General features: G+C 46.6%; 1 protein-coding gene across 3 annotated transcripts in view; it reads right to left on the bottom strand.

Moving 5' to 3' along the window:
• Window positions 1-14,179, bottom strand: part of FAM168A (family with sequence similarity 168 member A) — a 51,823-nt gene extending 37,644 nt beyond the window's left edge. For 2 of the 3 annotated variants that reach the window (XM_073661279.1, XM_073661281.1), the window contains exon 1: window positions 14,021-14,179. The gene's annotated coding sequence lies outside the window, so the exon portion shown is untranslated. Of the gene's footprint in view, window positions 1-10,811; window positions 10,946-14,020 lie in introns of those variants that run through there. The other variant, XM_073661280.1, reaches the window with a different exon arrangement.
• Window positions 14,180-21,657: the final 7,478 nt, after the last annotated feature.

Below are 21,657 nucleotides of genomic sequence, written 5' to 3'. Positions count from 1 at the left end.
TGGATAAGCAGCCCCAATCAAGATACAAACAAATTCAAGCTGTCCTGCAGGTTCAGGGTGCATCAATGTCAGCGCGAACTATCCGTCGACATGTGAATGAAATGAAATGCTATGGCAGGAGACCCAGGAGGACCCCACTGCTGAGACAAAAAAGAAGAAGACTGCAGTTTGCAAAAATGTACGCAACTAAGCCAAATTCCTTCTGGGAAAGCGTCTCGTGGACAGATCAGACCAAGAAAGAGCTTTTTAGTAAAACCACATCATTCTACTGTTTACTGAAAACTGAATAAGGCCCACAAAGAAAAGAAGACCGTACCTACAGTCAAATATGGTGGAGGTTCAAAGATGTTTTAGGGTTGTTTGGCTGACTGGCACTGGGTGCAAGGCATTATGAAATCTGAAGATTACCAAAAGGATTTTGGGTTGCAATCTAGTGCCCAGTGTCAGAAAGCTGGGTTTGCGTCCTAGGTCATGGGTCTTCCAGCAGGTCAATGACCCCAAACATACTTCAAGAAGCCAACAGAAATGGATGGAAACAAAGTGCTGGAGAGTTCTGAAGTGGCAGCAATGAGTCCGGATCTAAATCCCAATGAACATCTGTGAAAGATCTTAAAAACTGATGTTGGGAGAAGACGCCTGCAGAGACCTGGAGCAGTTTGCAAAAGAAGAGTGGCCCAACGTTTCAGGTGAGAGGTGTAAGAAGCTTGTTGATGGTTATAGGAAGCTATTGATTGAAGTTATTTATTCCAAAAGGATGTGGAAGTAAATATTAAGCTGAGGGTGCCAACAATTTTGTCCAGTCCATTTCTGGGGTTTAGTGTGGAATTATGTCCAATTTGCCCTTTTTCGCGTTGTTCCAATACACACAAAAGGAAATAAACGTGTGTATAACAAAACAAGTCACTGCAATAGTTTTCTGGGAGAAATATTTTGTTTTCTAGAACAATTTCAAGGGTGTCAACATTTTTGGCCATGACTAACTACTACAATACTGCACCACACGTACAAGTACGGTAACTACAATAATACTGCAAAGAAGTCATAGAATTCAAGAATGGATCACACTACAGTTTATGGTTTCATCATAAAAGCATCAGTGAGATAAGACAGGATTCAGAAGAAGACAGGATTCAGAAGAGCACATTTTCTAACGCGTTTCGGGCATGATAGACGCTCGTAATCAGACAAGAGCTCCGTGTTCTAGTCAGAAAGGCATAAGCCGGGTATGGGTTCATTGTCCATCTGTTTAGGGCCACGTTCACACGTACGTATTTTACATCAGTATTTTTAAACAGTAACCAGGAGTGGGTGAAAAATATAAAAGTGGTGACGCGTTTCTATTATACCTTTTCCTCCGATTGCTCCACTCCTGGTTTTGGCTTACAAATAACTGATGAGAAAACACTGAACATGTGAATGTGGCCTAATGGTCAGACTTAGTCACACTGACCTTATACAGAGAAGATTGTCACCTCATGTGGCGCTGCGTGGACAACTAGAAACACATTATTGCTATGGACAGAGGCGTATGATGTAAAATGTGACAAGTGATTATCCAAAACGCCAATAAGGGTCCCATTGTACAGACACATAATTTACTGACGGCTTTACTTGCCTTCTTACTGACAAGTTCATATTGTAAGGAACCTGGGGAAAAGGGACATCACAAGATTTAAAGAACCCTGGTCCCACAAAAACTGGGCAGTGTAAAGAGGTCAGAGATCGCGACGATCACTCGTCAGCTGATCGAAACTTGTGTGTGACCTGTTGACAACTTTGTAAACAAAATAAAAAAAAAATAAAAAGTTAAAAATCGCTGGTGACTGTTTAAATACCTTTTATGGTTTGATAAATGGGACAATACCAAACATGATTTTAACTGAGAAAAAAATAAAAAAATCACTTATGATATATAATGCAATACGGAAGATTAAATAGACGTTCTTCTAGGAAGCTGGGCTCAATGGGAAGAACAACATGGCAGCCATGAGGGCCTTCAGCCAGCCAACACACTGCCATGATATTGGCATCCTGCGATTGCCAAGAGTAACGCAAGATCACCGCTAATCCAGCAGTTTAAATGCCGCTCTCGTGATGGAGGGGGCATCAGCACAAGACTGGAGGGCCTCAGCGAGTCTCCTTTAATTGATGGGTCCTCCACAGAGATACGCCCTAGATTAGGGTCCGGTGAGTGGTCTCTCTGTAGATCAGATTCCACTAATGAAATTCTGATTATTATTTTTCTCTTATGAAGAAGTGTTTAAAAGGATGTTCTACTCCGGTCCAACCACGAGAAGCGGCGAGGGCATGGGGCTGCAAGCAAGACAGGATAATCCACCCCCCTATGATGAAACAGCGAAACACGCTTCGGGGATCTTGGGGTCCTTCTTTTGGTCTGGCTGGTAAGTTCGAATCCTCTGATGCTTCCATAACAGTACTTTCATTATATTTGCAGGGTCATCTGAGGCATGTGCCTCGAGCCGACCCTCTTACTATGCAGGCGATATACCTTGTGGGTTTTTGATTAAGGATTTTGTTAAGATAGATAGAGAGATATATATATATATATATATATAAAAATTGCCCCTTCCTATAACGCACCGCATGCAGGACGGTCAACAACTCCTCAGAACAAACGCTCGGGCCGAGACCGCAAAGATCAACTTAAGAAGATGCACACTCCGATGAAAAAGAGGGAAAAATTCCAGATCTCTCTGCGAGAAACGCGCCGATACCAGACAAAACGTCTGCAAATAAACTGCAGGGGACAAAGCCAAGGCCTGGCACTGCAGACAGGAACAGGGCTGGCTGCCCAAATGAGGTATAGTGAGAGCAAGAGCATCCCGTTCTGCAGCTGCCCTTTAGGACAGCCTCCTGACATTGACCTTACAAGCATACACTGCAAGGCAGCCCCTTGTCATACTATCGCGGCACTTCTTTCGCCCCTCTTCTGTGTTTATTCATCAAGAATCAGCTATGAGACCCCCCCCTGCTCTTCGTCATGTGCACTTTTGGTCTGTGACATCTTGGGGGGGTCCCCATGAAACAAGCCTAAAGCATCCATCAGCAATGGCCTCCGTGGCAGCCACAATCTTCAATCCATTAGTCTCTGATCTAATGTCAAGTTTTTCTTAAAGGGGGAGTAAGCCGCTGCCAAACCCCCTCCAAAGACCCCAATGGGTTTCACGGTTTATGGAAGGAAATGGTAGTCCCCCAATGTAGGTCTTTTAATGCATCTAGGACCCCCTCATCAGATAGCAGCGGGTGAGTGGCAGTCATTACCAGCAGGAGAAGTCCATTACTCGGCCACCAGGGAATATTCGTTTTCTGGAGGACTTTCTGCTCTGTGATATGACTTAATACCAAGTGTATGACCTTTACATTTTCTTCTGACATTTAAATACCCGAGCAGCATGATCAAACATCGACATTTCAGTGAAAATAAAAAAAAGGCAGAATTAAAAATAAGAATCCTCCAGAGCAGAATTCAATAACCCCCGCAACATAACTCCTGTACAAATTCAAATAGCTACATGTGGAAATATGGGCAGAATGTGAAGAAAAAAAAAAAAATCCTTCAGTTAGAACATTTTTTAAAATGCTGCCTTGGATGTGACTGGAGCGTAAAAAGAAAAACCTACAAACCAGTCCAAAAATCAGACCGTAAACTGTTCTTGCATCTTGTCTTTCAGATGTAAATCCTGACCCAATCACCGCTTTACAAGGCAGGACTTATACCTTCATCAGTGTAGATCAGGCCCAAAAGAGGACCCGTCACAAGTATATAATAGTTACCTGGTGTAAATGCCGCTGTTCTCCTGAATCCAGCGAGGTTTTTCTTTTGTTCCCGCTTCTCTCCATTCTGGAGATATGGCCCCCCTTTTTGCCTGTATACAAATCTAGCTTTTTTTACTAAAGGGGCGGGGTCCCCAAAGCCACACCCACAGAGAAGAGTGGAGTGGAGGTCTACACCCAATTGGCTAAAATAAAGGACTAGGAAGAAAGGGCCATATGTCGGGAACAGAGAGGCGCATGAACAGAAGAGAAACAGCGCCAGACTCGGGAGAAAAGCGGCATTTACACCAAATACTTATTGCAACTGAGAAGCCTTTTTTTAAAAAAAGATCTGTACTGCGTGAAAACTTCCATTTTTTTACAACTACAGCTTCCATCCGGTGGGTGGGGGTGTTGGAAGAGAGGAACTTCCTACTTTGTCTCCCCCCCAAGAAATCAACACACATCCATCCCCCTCAAACCTCATGAAAAAAATAAAGAGCTGCCCTTCACAGAAGGTAATCAAAGTCACTGCAGCAGCCATTGTGCTGGCGTAGCACCGGCAAACATTTCCCTGATGACACAAGCAAATCTAAGAAACAGAGCGGAGGCTGGCGGGATCGACACCGCTCACACATTACATATGCCTCCATCAATGGAGCATTATACAATGAGAGCCAAAATGTAAGAGACACAGGAGGTGAGTTACCTCCTGTATTATACCCCAGAGCTGCACTCACTATTCAGCTGGTGCGGTCACTGTGTACATACATTACATTACTGATCCTGAGTTACCTCCTGCATTATACTCCAGAGCTGCACTCACTATTCTGCTGGTGCAGTCCCTGTGTACAGACATTACATTCCTGATCCTGTACTGATCCTGAGTTACATCCTGTATTATACTCCAGAGCTGCACTCACTATTCTGCTGGTGCAGTCACTGTGTACATACATTACTTCTTCTGACTTGTGCAAGGAGAGGTGCAGCTTTTCTTTAAGCAACGTTCTGGGGCGACCATCTTGACTGAGCCCCTGTTAACAGCATTCAGATATTTGCTTTACAGCAGACACAAGTCCGTAGATAGCAATAGGCTGGATTTCAGGACAGGAATGTCACTGGACAAAGGAAGAAGCAATGCATGTTTCTAAGTGAGGGCAAAGCTAGTTCCAGCACCTGTAGTGCTGACAATGTTTAGTAGGCGGTTTCTTTTTCACATTAGTGGATATTAAAATCACAGACAACTCCTAAATATATTAGATGGATATGTGCACCATGAGAAGCCGGAGCTTTTCTTTTTTTCTACAGTTTGAGCCAAATCACTGGTTTATAGTGAAGCAATGATGTGCGTTGCCACAATTACAGACGTTCTACAAAACGATGGCTTCATCCGATTGCTATACGAGTGCTCGATGCCAGCACATCACTGAGCTTTGTGTGATTTTCATCTTGTCATTAAATCTGAGAAAAAGCAGAAAAATCGGCCATTGTACATGCAAAGCTGGAAAACATAAAAAAAACAAAAACATCAACACGAAACAACTGCAAATTACTGAAATGTTCAGACAAGAGAAGCTTAACAGTACTGATTGCGGAAGGAGAGAAGTGCGGAGACCCCACGAACATGACAATGAATGGACAATCAGATATCAGAAGACGGGCAGGAGGTCAAACGGCAGCTGTGAGGCACAATGAGACAAAGAAGGGTCTGGTGGAGTCCTGCGGCATCCCAATCCACCTGCAGTCCTCCCGGCCAGCAGCATTCCTCCTCACTGACGCCAGCAGCTGAGACTGCGCTCTAATCACCTGCACCGCCAGCACAATGGGGGAGAGAAAATGGAAGACAATGCAAAGAAAGAGGGGGAGGATATGCAGCTACATGGGTGGCAGAGTATATTAAAGGGGGTCCACTTCCCCCTATATTATATGGATGCATGTCTAATGTCCATACGACACTAACAGTGCATCATCAAAATTAAAATTTATTTTACTCACTTATATAGCGCCACAGCGCTTCACAGACATTGTGAGCCCCAATGGGGACAGTGCCCATAATCTAGATTCCCCATCAGTATGTCTTTGGAGTGTCGGAGGAAACCCACGCAAACATGGGGAGAACATGGTGGGATTTGAACCCAGGATCCCAGCGCTGCAAGGCCGCAGTGCTAACCACTGAGCCACCGTACAGTGCTAACCACTAAGCCACCGTGCTGCCCTGAAAATGAGGTATAGTCAAAGATTTCCATTAGTTCCAGCAGTTCGCCGAAGAAACAAGGACCATCGATGAGCTGCTTTGTCAAGGGTCTAATCCTAGAATGACGTTCCTCTTAAGGCCACAAAGATTTAATGTATATTAAAAGTGTTGCCCAAGGGTTACAGATACTGGAGGACCCCTCCTTAAGTCATTAATATCAGATCGGTGGGGGATCCAAAACCCAGTACCCGCCAACCAACCAGAGGGTAAAAAGGTGTAAAGAGAACAGCATAGCGCCAAAACACTGTTTAGTGGCCGCTCATGGGTACTGCAGCTTAGATACTATTGAAGCGAATGTGATCTGGGCAGGAATTCTCAATGCCAGGCAGCTGCTGCAAGAGCTAAAAACACATTTTGGGAAAAATAAATAAATAAAAAAAATAAAAAATTGTCAATTGAAAAACATCTAAGTCTTTTGCAAGACCAAATCTGGGATTAGGTTTTGTGCTTCACATTGTAAGAAAAGGATATAGGAGACGTGGAGAGGGTTCATAAAAGGTGGGTGACTAGATTATTAAATGCAGCAGGATAGAAAGGATCCTCTACAAGGACAAGTTAGAAAAATCAACTTGCAGCCTAAAATATCAGGGTTGAGCAGTGAGAAAGGTAAAGGTCTGTCGACAGACAACTTTTGGGTGCAGTTGATAAAAGATCACAAGGATGAAAACGCACATTAGAAAAAGCTTTCATGCACTTGCGCCAGAATTTGTGGTAGAAGCTACAGCAGATTGCATAAGGAGAAAACCTAAGTGTGAACATATCCCGAGGGTCCACAAGTATACAGAGTAAAGCTGCACGCACACATCAGTGATTCACAAACCGGCCACGGGTCTGACCCAAACGTGACAGCCTCATCAGGTGAGAAGATCTGCAACCAGTCTGGAAATCCCAGATGTGTGCATAGAGCTCAAAAGATAGAAGTGATGTAATAAGTCAAGAGTGTGATGTATTCTCTGCCGTGAACTCGTACGACCCAGCGATACACAACCTCAATGCGTAAAGTGAAAAATTCACAGTTTCTATGCAGCAAGAGTGGATAATGGCAGTGTGGCTACAAGGTAGTAAAACAGTAACAGGATCCCATGCGGTTCGCCAAATATTATTGTAGCAGGTGGGAGGGCGCAGACGTATGTTCACACTGAATTGTTACACATTAAAGTGAAAATTTTCCAGGTCAGACGCAAGGAAGAACTTTACTACATGACTTTTCTGTAGCAAAAAGGAGAAACAAACCGTATCAAGGTCATAGAACCCTTCAAAAGATATCAGCCTAAACTAAGCAGTACAGGACCAGCGAAGCTCGAGGCAAGACGATCACGAGTTTTACATCTTTATTCCTGGGTTTACGTCAGAGGGTTGTTGCTGGATTTTTTTACTCTTGCGACTTTATTAGAGACACCGGCCCTTTCAACATTGGAGCTTCTCTGTACGAAAATCATAGACACATGATCACAGAGTGCAGTGATCACTTTTCCACTGATCAGTTTCAGGAAGTGAATGAGTAAAGAGAGTGCGATGAGAGTTACTTACAAAGAGTCTTGGTGCCAGAATGGTCAAGGAGAGGCCTTCAAAAACAAAAAAACGTCTTGTGTCATGGTGAGGAAGAGTGTCTAGTAAAATTGTGTGATCCAGTAAAAACAATTCAGCGAAAGAGGATACCGTGGAGGTAAACGACATGTTACAAAAAGGATCAGAGGAGGAAGTGAAGAATTGTTCTGAACAGGAGATGCCCAGTCAAGAAAACCTTAACGGTGGGGTCCAACTAAAGCGTCTGAAATAAAGAAACTGATCGTTCCTTAAATGGTAATTGCTCTTAAAAATGTTATAGCTCACTTGTGCCGGGAATGTGTTCACATCACATTTCAGCTATGCGTTCATGACTCCGTCAGCAGCTCCGTTGCAAACACCCGAAAAATGAGATTGACAGACTTTGATCAAATGGAATCCAAAATATACAACTTTGGCCTCCGTTTAATTATTTTTTTCCCTTTGGCCGTATCCATCTTTGATGTTGGAAACAAAAGCATAACAGACTACACCATCGAATGGTGTCACTGAGCAGTGGAAAAAGCATTGCTTGGTCTGAAGAAACCAGGTTTGTGTTGCACCAGGCTGATTAGAAGGTCAGAATTTGGAGCAAGAGGTATAAATGGGGGGGGGGGGGGGGGTTTGGACACCTTCCTGTCAGGCTGGTGTAATGGTTTCTTGGTGCACCTTGGCTCCTCCGGTACCCATGGAGGCATGTTTGAACATTAGATCATGGAATCAGATGTCTGTCCAGCCTCTGAAGACGTCCATTGAAGGAGAACTCACCACCTCTCGTGGCCGCCTGTTCCACTCATTGATCACCTCACTGTGGGTCTTATCTAATATCTAATCTGTATCTTCTCCCTTTCAGTTTCATCCCATTGCTTCTAGTGTTTCCATGTGCAAATGAGAATAAGGATGATCCCTCTACACTGACAACCCTTCAGATACTTGTAGATGGCTATTAAGTCTCCTCTTAGCAAGCTAAACATTCCCAGATCTTTAACCGTTCCTCATAGGACATACGTATAAAAATCAGACTATTAGAGTTGGAAGGGACCTCCGGGGTCGTTGTGTCCAACCCCCTGCTCAACGCAGGATTCACTAAACCATCTCAGGCACAGATATTACCAAGCATTTACACTATGGCAGATGGACCATGTCACAGAGGTTTTACAGTTATGGATTGCTTCCAGAAACATGATAGTTTTCTTTGCATCTCCCCAAGATCTTCATCCTATAGACCAGTGGTCCTCAATCTGAAGCTCAGGAGCCACATGTGATTCGCTGTCCCATAAATTGTGGCTCACGTCTGTCTGCATCTGTTGTGCATCAGCTCAAGGTCTGGCAAGACAGATATGAAGATCACATCCCAAAATGGTGACTTTTGAGAGTAACCTTACAGAGAAGATGTACTGGTCTTAGGCGTTTAGAAATAATTTAATTATGGTATGCTGGAGACAGAATGATGCTACCTGTCAGAGGAGGTGCTTGAACCTGGATGCAACAGTGTTTTGTGAGGGCTTGATGGAAGAATACTGATTGGAGGTATTGTGGGGACCCTTGGATCTTGGTATACTGCGTCGGGGTGATTTCTGTGGAAAAGCTTTTGTTCTAGTTATACCCATAATGGGGGCTTTGGTTCCCCCTAATGAGAGGGGGGGCAGGAGCTTGATGTGGTTCTCAAGGTCAGAAAGGTTGGGGGGAAAATCACTGCTATAGGTCATCTCCAGGACAAGGTAAAACAGGCTTCAGAGCACATTGGCATCTCCATCTAATTATCTTGTCCGCCTGGGTCAATATTCCTATTGGAATTTACTCCTTGATGGATAGCGATGGTTCTGAAAGTTAAAGAAGGTCCAACACGCTACTCAGACTGCTGAAATGTTAAAAGCCCCCATACACATTGCTAGAAAGTGGCCGGCACTAGGCCCGAGTAGCCATCTAATATATATGGGGGGCTTCCAACACCCTCTAAGACAGGGATGTCAAGCTTAAACATGCAGATTGCGAAAATTAAAAACTTGGACAAAGTCACGGACCAACCAGTATACAGTATAATAGACCCCTGCCCACGGGCAGGAGTTTGACACGTATGCTCTAAGAAGGATTGGGCATGTTGAATTATAACGGCCAATCCTTTTTATTTTTCAGGAAAGGAGCCCGGGCCGCCGAGCAAAGGGAGGGCGCAGAGGAGCCTGGGCCGCGGCCTCCTCACCCATTTTCGACATTTACTGCTGGAATCAGGGGGATCAAAACAGTAACCTGGTCTTTGGTGACATTTTCTGCGCAAGGACAGAAAAACATGAACTGACAACGTCTGATAAATCACATTAATCTGCTGCAGAAAGAGCACATTCAGAATTTGATTAATCAGCAGCGCTGCCGCCCTGTAGTAATCAAACGCAAGATGCGACAACGCCTCAACAAAATGTCATATTTTCAATGATCTGACCCAATTACCTTATGGAATCTTAAAGAGGGTTGTTGAGAATTATTAAGACGAGCTCCACACTTGTATATGGGGTGTGAAGTGAATGGAGCATAGTGAAAAAAAAGTGTGACGCTGTTTTAGGATACAACAAGTCAACCTTTGACCAATTTTGCAAGGGGAAACCATGGGTGGCCAGACGACTAGAATACCCTCCTCTTATTATATAAATGAGCCCATGGAGGCCTTAAAATAAGACTCATGTCCACTGCAGCAAATCAGCGGCCATGACTTCCTGTCTAATTGCTGCAGATTCCAGTGAGAACTTTACTTTTTTTTAGCTGGGTACCCCAAAAAGTAAGTAAAATGCAGCCCAAAAAATAAAAAATAAATTTGCAAATATGAATACAATTTGTGCAATTCTGACCATATCGCTTGTCATGCAGTTTTGAATATTGGACTCCCCCCCCCCCCCCGAATGTAGGTGGATTTTACCTGCATGCATTTTTTTTTATTTTTTGTGGAAGAGGAGGGGATAGGTTTTAGATAAAGCAATATTCCAGCCGCTACATGAGACGTCACGTGAGGCTGCAGCAGGTGAAATGGGGAAGTCAGAGGCGGCATCTCCTGCTCGACTCTGCAGCATTGTGACAATGTGGAAGTCGCTCTGCCCAAAATAGTTTCTGCCTCAGCTGGCAATCACAGGTTTATGTTCTCGTCTGCTGCCCTTAGGGGGTAAAATGATGCAGAGAAGAACAGATGGCGCCGGCTCGTAAGCGAGTTGCACCTCTACAGCCTGCGAGTACATCATGGCGGGGTTCTCACCATGTGCAGTGTGCTGCGGCGCCTTCTCTTCATCCCGGGTACGTCCAGCTTTAAAACACGCAGCGGGCTCGAACAATGCTAAATCATTTCGGACACGTGCAAGGATCCGGCGAGCAGACTCATCGCCTGTCAGTCTCATCAGCCGCAGATGCAGCATACCAAATGTGATTCTGTGTTTATCCGCGCACAGAGCATGATGGTTAATTATCCGCTACACTACAGGTATCTGGGAGCTGCATTACATTACACTCAGCCTCTCCCGGGAGGGCAGCACAATTGCACCAGACGTTTCTTTGAAGAGCTGCAGATTTGCAAGTGTCCTTCAGAGCACAAAGAACTTGACGACTGCAATGTAGTTTATTGAAAGCACATTAGGGGGGAGAAAAGAAAAAAAAAAATGCAGTCGGTCGAAGGAGGAAAAGGATAAAGCCTACAATGGCGAGAGGTGCAAACACAGCAGAACAAAAGGGACGGGCAGCGGTAATAGTCAGCCTCTGCAGCACAAAGTGGTGCCAGCAGCCTGCTGATAGACAGGCCATGCATCATGCATGATATTCCCCACCGCGTGCACAGTGCAGCCCCAGGATCGCTCCCGTCCTGCCTCCGAAGCTGCTCCAGGTCCGTCCCAAATGCTGCACATTCCTTATTAATAATGCAAGAGCTTAACACCGATATCCTCCACTCGGAAGTCAAACGCTTCCTTTCTCCAGAGTCATCTAAGGCCCGAAGATTCACAAGCATAAGCATTTCTTTCATGGGCCTAATGAAGGAAAACGAGGCCTTAAAGGGGACACTACACCTGCAGTCTGCCCACTTCTGAATGCAATCTATTGCTCCCTGCTATCAGCCAAAGAGAAGCCAGCTGCAGTGCTGGGATTGACAACAGGAATAGAAATAAAATTCCTGACCCCCTTATATCATGCATAGCTTTTCACACTTCATGATTTGCACCATGACCTGGTTCCAGAGGGGGGAAATGTGCCAACTGAGGACCCCCAGGGGTCGTCACTTCATTCCCACGCAAAAGACTGAAAGGAGTAAGGAGCTGAGCTAAAAGCACCTGAAGAAAGGCAACATCTAGGAGATCTCCCTGTGCCATCAGGGGCATAACGGCTACTTAATGGGTTTATTAGGCTTTAGAATAATAATAAAAAAATTATGCAATTGCACCATCATCACACGTGTCCAAAATGGCTTACAGGATAAACTTCAGCTAAGCCAGCCCCCATCTTCTGTCTATTCATCAGCCATTACAGAACATAGGGGGGCTTAACTATTGAAATGAGCAACGAGCCAGCCCCCTCCACATAGCTCTGATCACGCGCCAACACGGGCAACTTGAGTCGAGGACAAGCAGAAAGTGGAGCTGCTGATCGGAAACATAGGCCGCCATGTAATCCTACAAACCACCAGCAGAGTATTACATCTCGCCGGTCACATCTTTCCCCTGAAAACTCCACAGATATGAGAAACCAATACTCCAGGTCTATGCGATACCAAGACACTGCCAATGGCTACAGGCCTGATGAGCAGGGGCCACCAGGAGAAACAAGGATCCAAATAGGTGGAATTGTGCCCGCCGGTTCCTTTACGTCCCTCCAGATAAGAGCAATAACCATCTGACCGAGCACATCAGAGATCTTACATGGGGTGTAATAATCGGCCCTACACCAGCGCCCATCAATAGCTACATCAACAGCTCCCCCCTCACCCCAATATCTCACCACTATACACTGCAACCTATTACCATGTACTATATTAACCACAAATCACCATCGCTCTAGTCAAAAGGTATGCCACAATATTACACAACACCGCTACACACTGCAAAGTCTTACAAGATGTACCACTACACAAACATCTCCCCCAATAAAGACTGCAGCATCTCACCACATGTCCCACCGTATCACAGCGCCATTAAGGCCCGCTGCTCTATAGTATTCAGGAAACATCACCAGCAGGATAGCCCCCCACCCCAGTATCTCACCATGTCTCCCTGGAATCCTCCATATTCCCCGTATATCACCATGACCCCAGTATATACCCCACGCCTCGCCGTGTCCCCCCCTTGTACATCCCCATATCTTGAAGTGTCACCCCATACCTCAGTATGTTCCCCCTAACCCGCCGCTTCCCAATCATATACGCCCCCGTACCCCGATGCATCCCAACCCTCGTATGCACCCCCATACCCCGACGCATCCCAACCCTCGTATGCACCCCCGTACCCCAACGCATCCCAACCCTCGTATGCACCCCCGTACCCCAACGCATCCCAACCCTCGTATGCACCCCCGTACCCCAACGCATCCCAACCCTCGTATGCACCCCCGTACCCCGACGCATCCCAACCCTCGTATGCATCCCGGTACCCCGACGCATCCCAACCCTCGTATGCACCCCCGTATCCCGACGCATCCCAACCTTCGTATGCACAAGTCACATCCCAACCCTCATATATACCCCCATACCCCGCCACTTCCCAAAACCTCATATACCCCGCCACATCCCAACCCTCATATATACCCCCGTACCCCGCCGCATCCCAACCCTCATCTATACCCCCATACCCCACCACTTCCCAAAACCTCATATACTCCACCACATCCCAACCCTTATATACCCCCATACCCCGCCACATCCCAACCCTCGTATGCACCCCCATACCCCACCACATCCCAACCCTCATATATACCCCCATACCCCAGAGCATCCCAACCTTTATATACCCCGCCGCTTCACAACCCTCATATGTACCCCAGTACCCCAACACATGCCACCCCCATATATACCCCCATACCCCACCGCTTCCCAACCCTCATACACCCCCATACCTCACTGCATCCCCTCTAGTAAACACCCTCTACCTCACCCCCACAACCCTAATATACACCTTCCATGTCCCCCACCACCTCGTTATACCCCCACACCTCAATGTCCCCACTCATCTATATCCCCCCACCTCTGTGTATCCCCTCCTTGTCCCACAATATATCTCTCCCCATACCTCGCCGTGCCCCCTCATACACCCCCCCACCTCTCAGTATATAACCCCTTATCCCCTCCTCATCTTGCCGTGACCTCCTGCACGACCCCCAATCACACACATTCTGCCGCCGACATGCTCTATAGTCACACAGCCCCCCGTGACTCTGCGCCCCTCCCCCACACACTCGTCTCATTAGCCCCCCGGCCCCACAGACACTGACCGGTGCGCGGCCCTCGTCCTCCGTGTCCCGGTCCTGTCCTCCGTGTCCCGGTCCTGTCCTCCGTGTCCCGGTTGTGCTGGTGTCGGCTTCGTCCTCTTCTATGTGTGAGGGATGAAGGAGGAGGAGACGAGCGGGAGGCGGGAAGCAGCGGTCTGTCACCGTGACATCACCTCCGGGTGGGGGAGGAGACCTCGGGCCGTGGAGACCCCAGATACCGGGCGACCCCCTATACCGGGACCCCAATATATAGGTCATCTGAGGGGGAGACACCAATATACAGATCACCTGAGGTGGAGACCCCAATATAGAGATCACCTGAGGAGAGACCCCAATATACAGATCACCTGAGGGGGAGATCCCAATATACAGATCACCTGAGGGGGAGACCCCTATATACAGATCACCTGAGGGGGAGAGACCCCAATATACACATCACCTGAGGGGGAGACCCCAATTTACAGATCACCTGAGGAGGGGAGACCCCAATATACAGATCACCTGAGGAGGAGAGACCCCAATATACAGATCACCTGAGGGGGAGACCCCAATATACAGATCACCTGAGGGGGAGACCCCAATATACAGATCACTTGAGGAGGGGAGACCCCAATATACAGATCACCTGAGGGGGAGATCCCAATATACAGATCACCTGAGGGAGAGACCCCTATATACAGATCACCTGAGGGGGAGAGACCCCAATATACAGATCACCTGAGGGGGAGACCCCAATTTACAGATCACCTGAGGAGGCGAGACCCCAATATACAGATCACCTGAGGGGGAGACCCCAATATACAGATCACCTGAGGGAGAGATCCCAATATACAGATCACCTGAGGGGGAGACCCCAATATACAGATCACTTGAGGAGGGGAGACCCCAATATACAGATTACCTGAGGAGGGGAGACCCCAATATACAGATCACCTGAGGAGAGACCCCAATATACAGATCACCTGAGGGGGAGATCCCAATATACAGATCACCTGTGGGGGAGACCCCAATATACAGATCACCTGAGGAGGGGAGACCCCAATATACAGATCACCTGAGGGATAGACCCCAATATACAGATCACCTGAGGGGGAGACCCAATATACAGGTCACCTGAGGGGTCAGAGACCCCAATATACAGATCACCTGAGGAGGAGAGACGCCAATATACAGATCACCTGAGGGGGAGACCCCAATATACAGATCACATGAGGAGGAGAGACCCCAATATACATATCACCTGAGGGGGAGAGACCCCAATATACAGATCACCTGAGGGGGAGACCCCAATATACAGATCACCTGAGGAGGGGAGACCCCAATATACAGATCACCTGAGGAGAGACCCCAATATACAGATCACCTGAGGGGGAGACCCCAATATACAGATCACCTGAGGAGGGGAGACCCCAATATACAGATCACCTGAGGGATAGACCCCAAAAAACAGATCACCTGAGGGGGAGACCCCAATATACAGGTCACCTGAGGGGGAGAGACCCCAATATACAGATCACCTGAGGAGGAGAGACGCCAATATACTGATCACCTGAGGGGGAGACCCCAATATATAGATCACCTGAGGGGGAGACCCCAATATACAGATCACCTGAGGGGGAGACCCCAATATACAAATCACCTGAGGAGGGGAGACCCCAATATACAGATCACCTGAGGGGGAGACCCCAATATACAGATCACCTGAGGGGGAAAGACCCCAATATACAGATCACCTGAGGAGGAGAGACCCCAATATACAGATCACCTGAGGAGGAGAGACCCCAATATACAGATCACCTGAGGGGGAGACCCCAATATACAGATCACCTGAGGGGGAGATCCCAATATACAGATCACCTGAGGAGGGGAGACCCCAATATACAGATCACCTGAGGGGGAGACCCCAATATACAGATCACCTGAGGGGGAGACCCCAATATACAGGTCACCTGAGGGAGAGACCCCAATATACAGATAACCAGAGGGGAAGACCCCGATATACTGATCATTGGAAGGAAGACCGCAATATACAGGTCACCTGAGGGGGAGGCCCCAATATACTGATCATCTAGGGGGGAGACCCCTAGATACCCGGGTGACCCCCTATACCGAGAACCCCAATATACAGATCATCTGAAGGGGAGACCGCAATATACAGGACATCTGAGCTGAAGACCCCAATATACAGGTCACTTAAGGGGGAGACTCCAATATAGAGGACACCGTGAAGACCCTCACAGCAGCACTGGAGACCCCTAGACACTCAGGAGCTTCAACATGGCTTTCATCTCTCAGAGAAATCACAAGCACCAATATGTTTTTGGGGCGACCATCCTTACTGCAATCATACTTCCCCAGTTTCTCACAAGAACCATTTAAGGAAACCCCTAATAGATCCTTTAGACCCCACTGGAGAACAGTCAATAAAGCCCATTATGACTTCTAGAGGTCTCCAAGACATAGCACCCTCAGGGGGGACCCCATATATTCACTATATATGTGACATGCAGAAGTAGTGCTGTTGCTTCAAAAGTATCCAGCAACTGTTACAAATAACACAAGCACAGGAGACAGGAAGTGTTGTGCTTCAGAAGCGTCCAGCGACTAGAGGGGTTAACACAGTCACAGGAGACAGGGAGTATTTTAGCAGAGCCGCATGGGGATTGTGGGGAACTTGTTATTGAAGTCAGGCTGAAGCCGAAGACAAAGGTGGTGTGTTATCTGTGTCTGACAGAAGGCAACTGAACATGATTCAGATCAGGAGAGAAGCTAAACACAGGTCAGATAAACTCCCTGAACTAACAGTGCAGAGTATTATCAGGCAGGAAGATTAGGACTGGAAGGAATTGTGTCACAGGGATCATCTCCCTCATCAAACCCTCCCCCTCTCCATCTCCATGCAGGATAAAGAATGCTGTGTACTATTGTGTCCTTGTGAAGGAAAAGCCTGTGGTTGTGTATGAATAGAAAGGTGCTGCTAAGAGATCCAATCTATGCTGAATTATGCTACTGAAGAGACTGTAATACTGTGCCTTGTGAAGAAACTACTGTATTGTTACTGGAGCCAGTTGCTCAAGAAACTCAGACTGTACTGTAATGAAGATTGTTGCTGTAATATCCCTGAATTACACTGGCCGTGCTTCAGATTAAATTCCACTGTTAAACTGTTGAAAAAGACTCTTGTCAGATGTGTCTGGTCAGCAATTGAATCTATCGTGTGCCTGAGAGAAGCTGCAGCCTATGGTCGCCCTGAGTAACGGTTCCCCCAGGATTCCAAAAAATTAATGAAACCCGTCTCGCACTATCTGAACCTAGCGGCGTGCGTGTAACATTGGTGGCCCGTATGGGGAATCCTGAGTGGGAATTAGTGTGTAGAGGGAGAAGAGGAAAAGTGTCTGGAAAAATGCAGCAGCACAGCACCTCAATTCAACTTTGCTACACCAGTTAAAGGCTACCAGCCAGATAAGATCGTCGAGGGGGTGGTGAAAGCGATCAGCCCAGGACTGAACCTCCGTAGTATGCTAGAAATGAAGAGTCAATTGACCTTGCAACAGCTGAAGATGATTTTAAAAGGGCACAATAAAGAAGAGAATACTTCAGAATTGTTCCACCGACTCATTAACCTCTCACAGAAAAATAATGAATCACTCCAAAGTTTCTTGTTCAGAGCAATTGAACTGAAGGATAGACTGTTGTTTGCATCCAGAGATGTAGAAGCGGAGGAGAAGTTTGATGCTGGACTAGTCCAGAAGAAGTTCTTGAGATCTTTGGGAATGGGGTTAATCAGCAAAGACATCAAGTTGCAGCTGAAACAGTACCTAGAAGATCCTGGACGGAGTCCTAAATGAAAAAATGAATGAGGCAGCTAGTTTGTAGTTAGAGAGCAAACAGAAGTTAAAGAAAGGCTCTGCTCCTAAAATCACCAGAATGAGTCAGCTGAGGTTGTACACCCTCGGTGGCCAGTCCGAAGATCATCATGGAGACCCTCCAGTGCCACCTCCGAGAGGGAACCTTAAATCACCAACAAAAGAGAGGACCGCCAGCGCTGACTGGGAGGAAGTAATTAGTGTTGAACGAATTTGTTTGGCATTTCAAATTCGGGTTAATGTTCGGGGTTCCGGCTTGTTCGTGCCAAAAAATGGGCTCCGCCCATGAACGTCCCTGATTTGCCACGCTGTCACGCAGATAACATCAGGGATGTTCATGTGCGGAGCCGATTTTTTGGCGCGAACAACAGCAACACCATTGAGCTTTTGGTACCTTTTCTAGTGACCAGTGATCAGAACATGGCAGAGGATCCCATCCTGGGTTATAATGTAATCAGTGAGGTCATCACGAAACACAAGTCAGGGACGCTGGTGGTGGATGCTATTGCCACATCACTTGCCATACCCAATGCCGTGGCGGAAAATGTGATTCATAGAGTAAGGAAAGCACAGAATACAATGGACCTAAAATAAGTCAAGCTAGGCTGGCGCCCAACCATCATCCCTGCAAACCAAATGGTGAGGGTGACGTGTGGAGTCCGGGTAGAACCGGGAAGAAAAGTCCAGAAAAGACTGTTCATGCCAAAAATCTCCTCAGAACTTCCGGAAGCCCTAGTTCAAGGTGAGACTGCTTACGATTCCTACTGGTGGGTTTGCTCCAGTGACAGTACCAGTGATGAATACTATGAAACACGAAAATAGACTGGATCCAAAGACTGTGTTAGGTCACATTGAAACCATTAAAACGGTATATCCAGCCAGTGTGAGACCCGCCCAGGGGTCTATCGTGAATTCAGTCTCCCCACCAAGGAACAGGAGTTGCCCAAGGGAGGAAATTGTACAACCCATCTCAGCGTCCTGGGATCCCCCAGTATCCCTGGAACACTTGTGTGCTGAAGATAGAGCGATAGCAAAACATATGTGGAGAGAAGTGTGTCACGCATTCTCTAAAGATGACTCTGATATAGGGTGTATCCCGTCGTTGCAATTGAAAATCAATTTGAAAGACACGACCCCAGTAACCAGAAGTTACATGTCTGTGCCGAAACCATTACACTGTGAAGTGAAATAGTATTTACAAGATCTAATCAACAGAGGTTGGGTTCAAAAGTCGAAGTCGTCTTATTCCTCTCCTATTGTTTGTGTCAGTAAGAAGGACGGTATGTTGAGACTGCTGTGATTACCGGGAACTAAACCGAAAGTCAGTACCTGATCGGCACCTGATACCAAATATTCTAGATATGCTTGCTAGCCTATCAGGAAGTACCAGGTTCTCTGTCATCGATCAGGGTAAAGCATACAATCAAGGGTTTGTTGAAGAGTCCAGTAGAACCTTGACAGCATTCATCACAACCTGGGGGTTATATGATTGGATCCGCATACTGTTTAGGCTCAGTTCAGCTCCAGCAGAATTTCAGAGGAGCATGGAGACCTGTTTGGAAGGATTGAGGGACGATATCTGCCAGCCGTACTTGGATGACAATGTGGTACACAGCAAAACATTCCGGGAGCATGTTGAACACGTGAGGACCGTATTACAGCGGTATCAACAACACAGAGTTAAGTTGAACCCCAAAGAAGTGCTCAAAAGGCAAGTCCGATTTCTAGGGAAAATGATTTGTCCGGAGAAATATAAACTATAGACCCAGCAGAAATCCCTCCGGTACTGGCCTTAAAAGACAAGCGGCCCTCTACTGTTGGGGAGTTGAGGCTGATCTTAGGATTCCTCTCCTACTATCGTACTTATGTTCGGAACTTCTCCAGGATTGCCGCCCCGCTATAACTCCTCTTGGGGGGGGACGACAGAGTCAACAACACCCACGAAGAAAAAGAAGAACGCGGGTAGGACCGGACTTAAAAGAAATAACGCCTTTTCGTCCCAACAGCCCATTCTCTGGACAGCCGACCGCCAAGAGGTATTGGAAGAACTAGTAGACTACCTGGTAAAACCACCCATCTTGGGATATATGGATTTCAACTTACCATTTGTTCTTCATTGTGACGCTTCTCAAGTTGGACTGGGAGCTGCCCTGTATCAGCATCAAGATGGAAAATTGAAAGTCATCAGTTATGCTTCTAGAACGTTGAGAGACGCCGAGAAGAATTACCATCTACATTCCGGAAAATTGGAGTTCCTGGCATTGAAATGGGCTATCTGTGAACGATTTAAAGATTATCTCTATTACAGCAAACAGTTTGAGGTATATACTGACAACAACCCTTTGACCTATGTCCTCACTACAGCCAAACTGAATGCAACGGGTCAGAGATGGGTCACTGAACTAGCTGACTTCAATTTCAGCATCAAGTACAGGCCAGGAAAATGCAATGCGGATGCTGACGGATTGTCGAGAATGCCACTAGAGCCTGAGAAGGTCATGCAACAATGCTCGGAGGAAGTCAGTCTGAAAGCAATTGAGAGCACTAACCAAGCAGTGCTAGCTTATCAAGAGGAAGACACACCATTGTGCTGTCCGTTGACGGTGGTAACCACCATAAAAGCGAGAGAACAAGATCACCCCTTGTCCATTCAACAACTACCAAAAGGAAAAATCCATAGAGCACAACGGGAAGATCAGATAATTGGTAGAATACTACTTTATGTGGACCAAAATCGGTTTCCAAGTAAACGGGAGAGAGATAATGAGTCACCAGCAGTGTCTGTTTTAGTTAAAGAATGGACGAAGCTCTATCTCAGTGAAGACGGTATCCTGTATCGTTAAGGAGGATAAAACCGGCAGTTGGTACTACCCAGAGTATTCCGTAGGTTGGTCTGCAAAGAACTCCATGAAAACATGGGACACCTGAGAGTGGAAAGGACAACCAAATTGATCCGTGAACGTTTCTTCTGGCCGTACATACAGAGAGATATTGAGAGGTACGTGACCAGGGAGTGTGGGTGTCTGAAAGATAAACGTCCCAACACATCAACCCGGGCACCTATGGGCAACATCCAAACTACGTATCCGTTTGAGATGGTCTCAATAGACTTTCTACATCTCGAGACATGCAAAGGTGGTTACGAATACATATTGGTGGTGATGGACCATTTTACTCGATTTGCCCAAGCATATGCCACCACCAATAAAACTGGTCGAACAGTGGCAGAGAAGATATTCAATGATTTTTCTTTGAGGTTTGGGTTCCCTACGAGGTTGCAACACGACCAAGGAAGAGAATTTGAGAACCAGCTCTTTACCAAGCTAGGAAAGTACTGTAGAATTCAGAGATCCCACACAACGCCCTATCACCCAGAGGGTAATGGACAAGTGGAACATTTTAACCAGACATTATTGTCAATCTTGCTCACTTTAACAGCTGACGAGAAGAAAGGCTGGAAGAGTTCTCTGTCAAAAGTGGTACATGCCTATAACTGCACAAAGAGCGATGCAACGGGTTACTCACCCTTCTTCCTATTGTATGGACGATCGCCAAGACTGTCAATCGACATCATGTTTGATACTCCAGTGTCAGAGACTTAAAGAACGTATCCGGAGTACGTTCAGAAATGGAAGGAACGGATGGCAGAGGCATACAACATAGCATCCAAAGTGGTTACGCAAGGACAGAGCAAGAGTAAGGAGCACTATGAACGAAAATGTTATGGAGCAGAATTGGCACCGGGAAGCCGGGTGCTAGTCAAGAACGTACGTG

This window comes from Phyllobates terribilis, unplaced genomic scaffold (assembly GCF_046119375.1).
Source record: "Phyllobates terribilis strain yellow unplaced genomic scaffold, ASM4611937v1 Scaffold_2__4_contigs__length_985480577, whole genome shotgun sequence".
In the NCBI taxonomy this organism is placed as follows: Eukaryota; Metazoa; Chordata; class Amphibia; order Anura; family Dendrobatidae; genus Phyllobates; species Phyllobates terribilis.
This window is presented reverse-complemented; position numbering and strand designations above follow the sequence as displayed.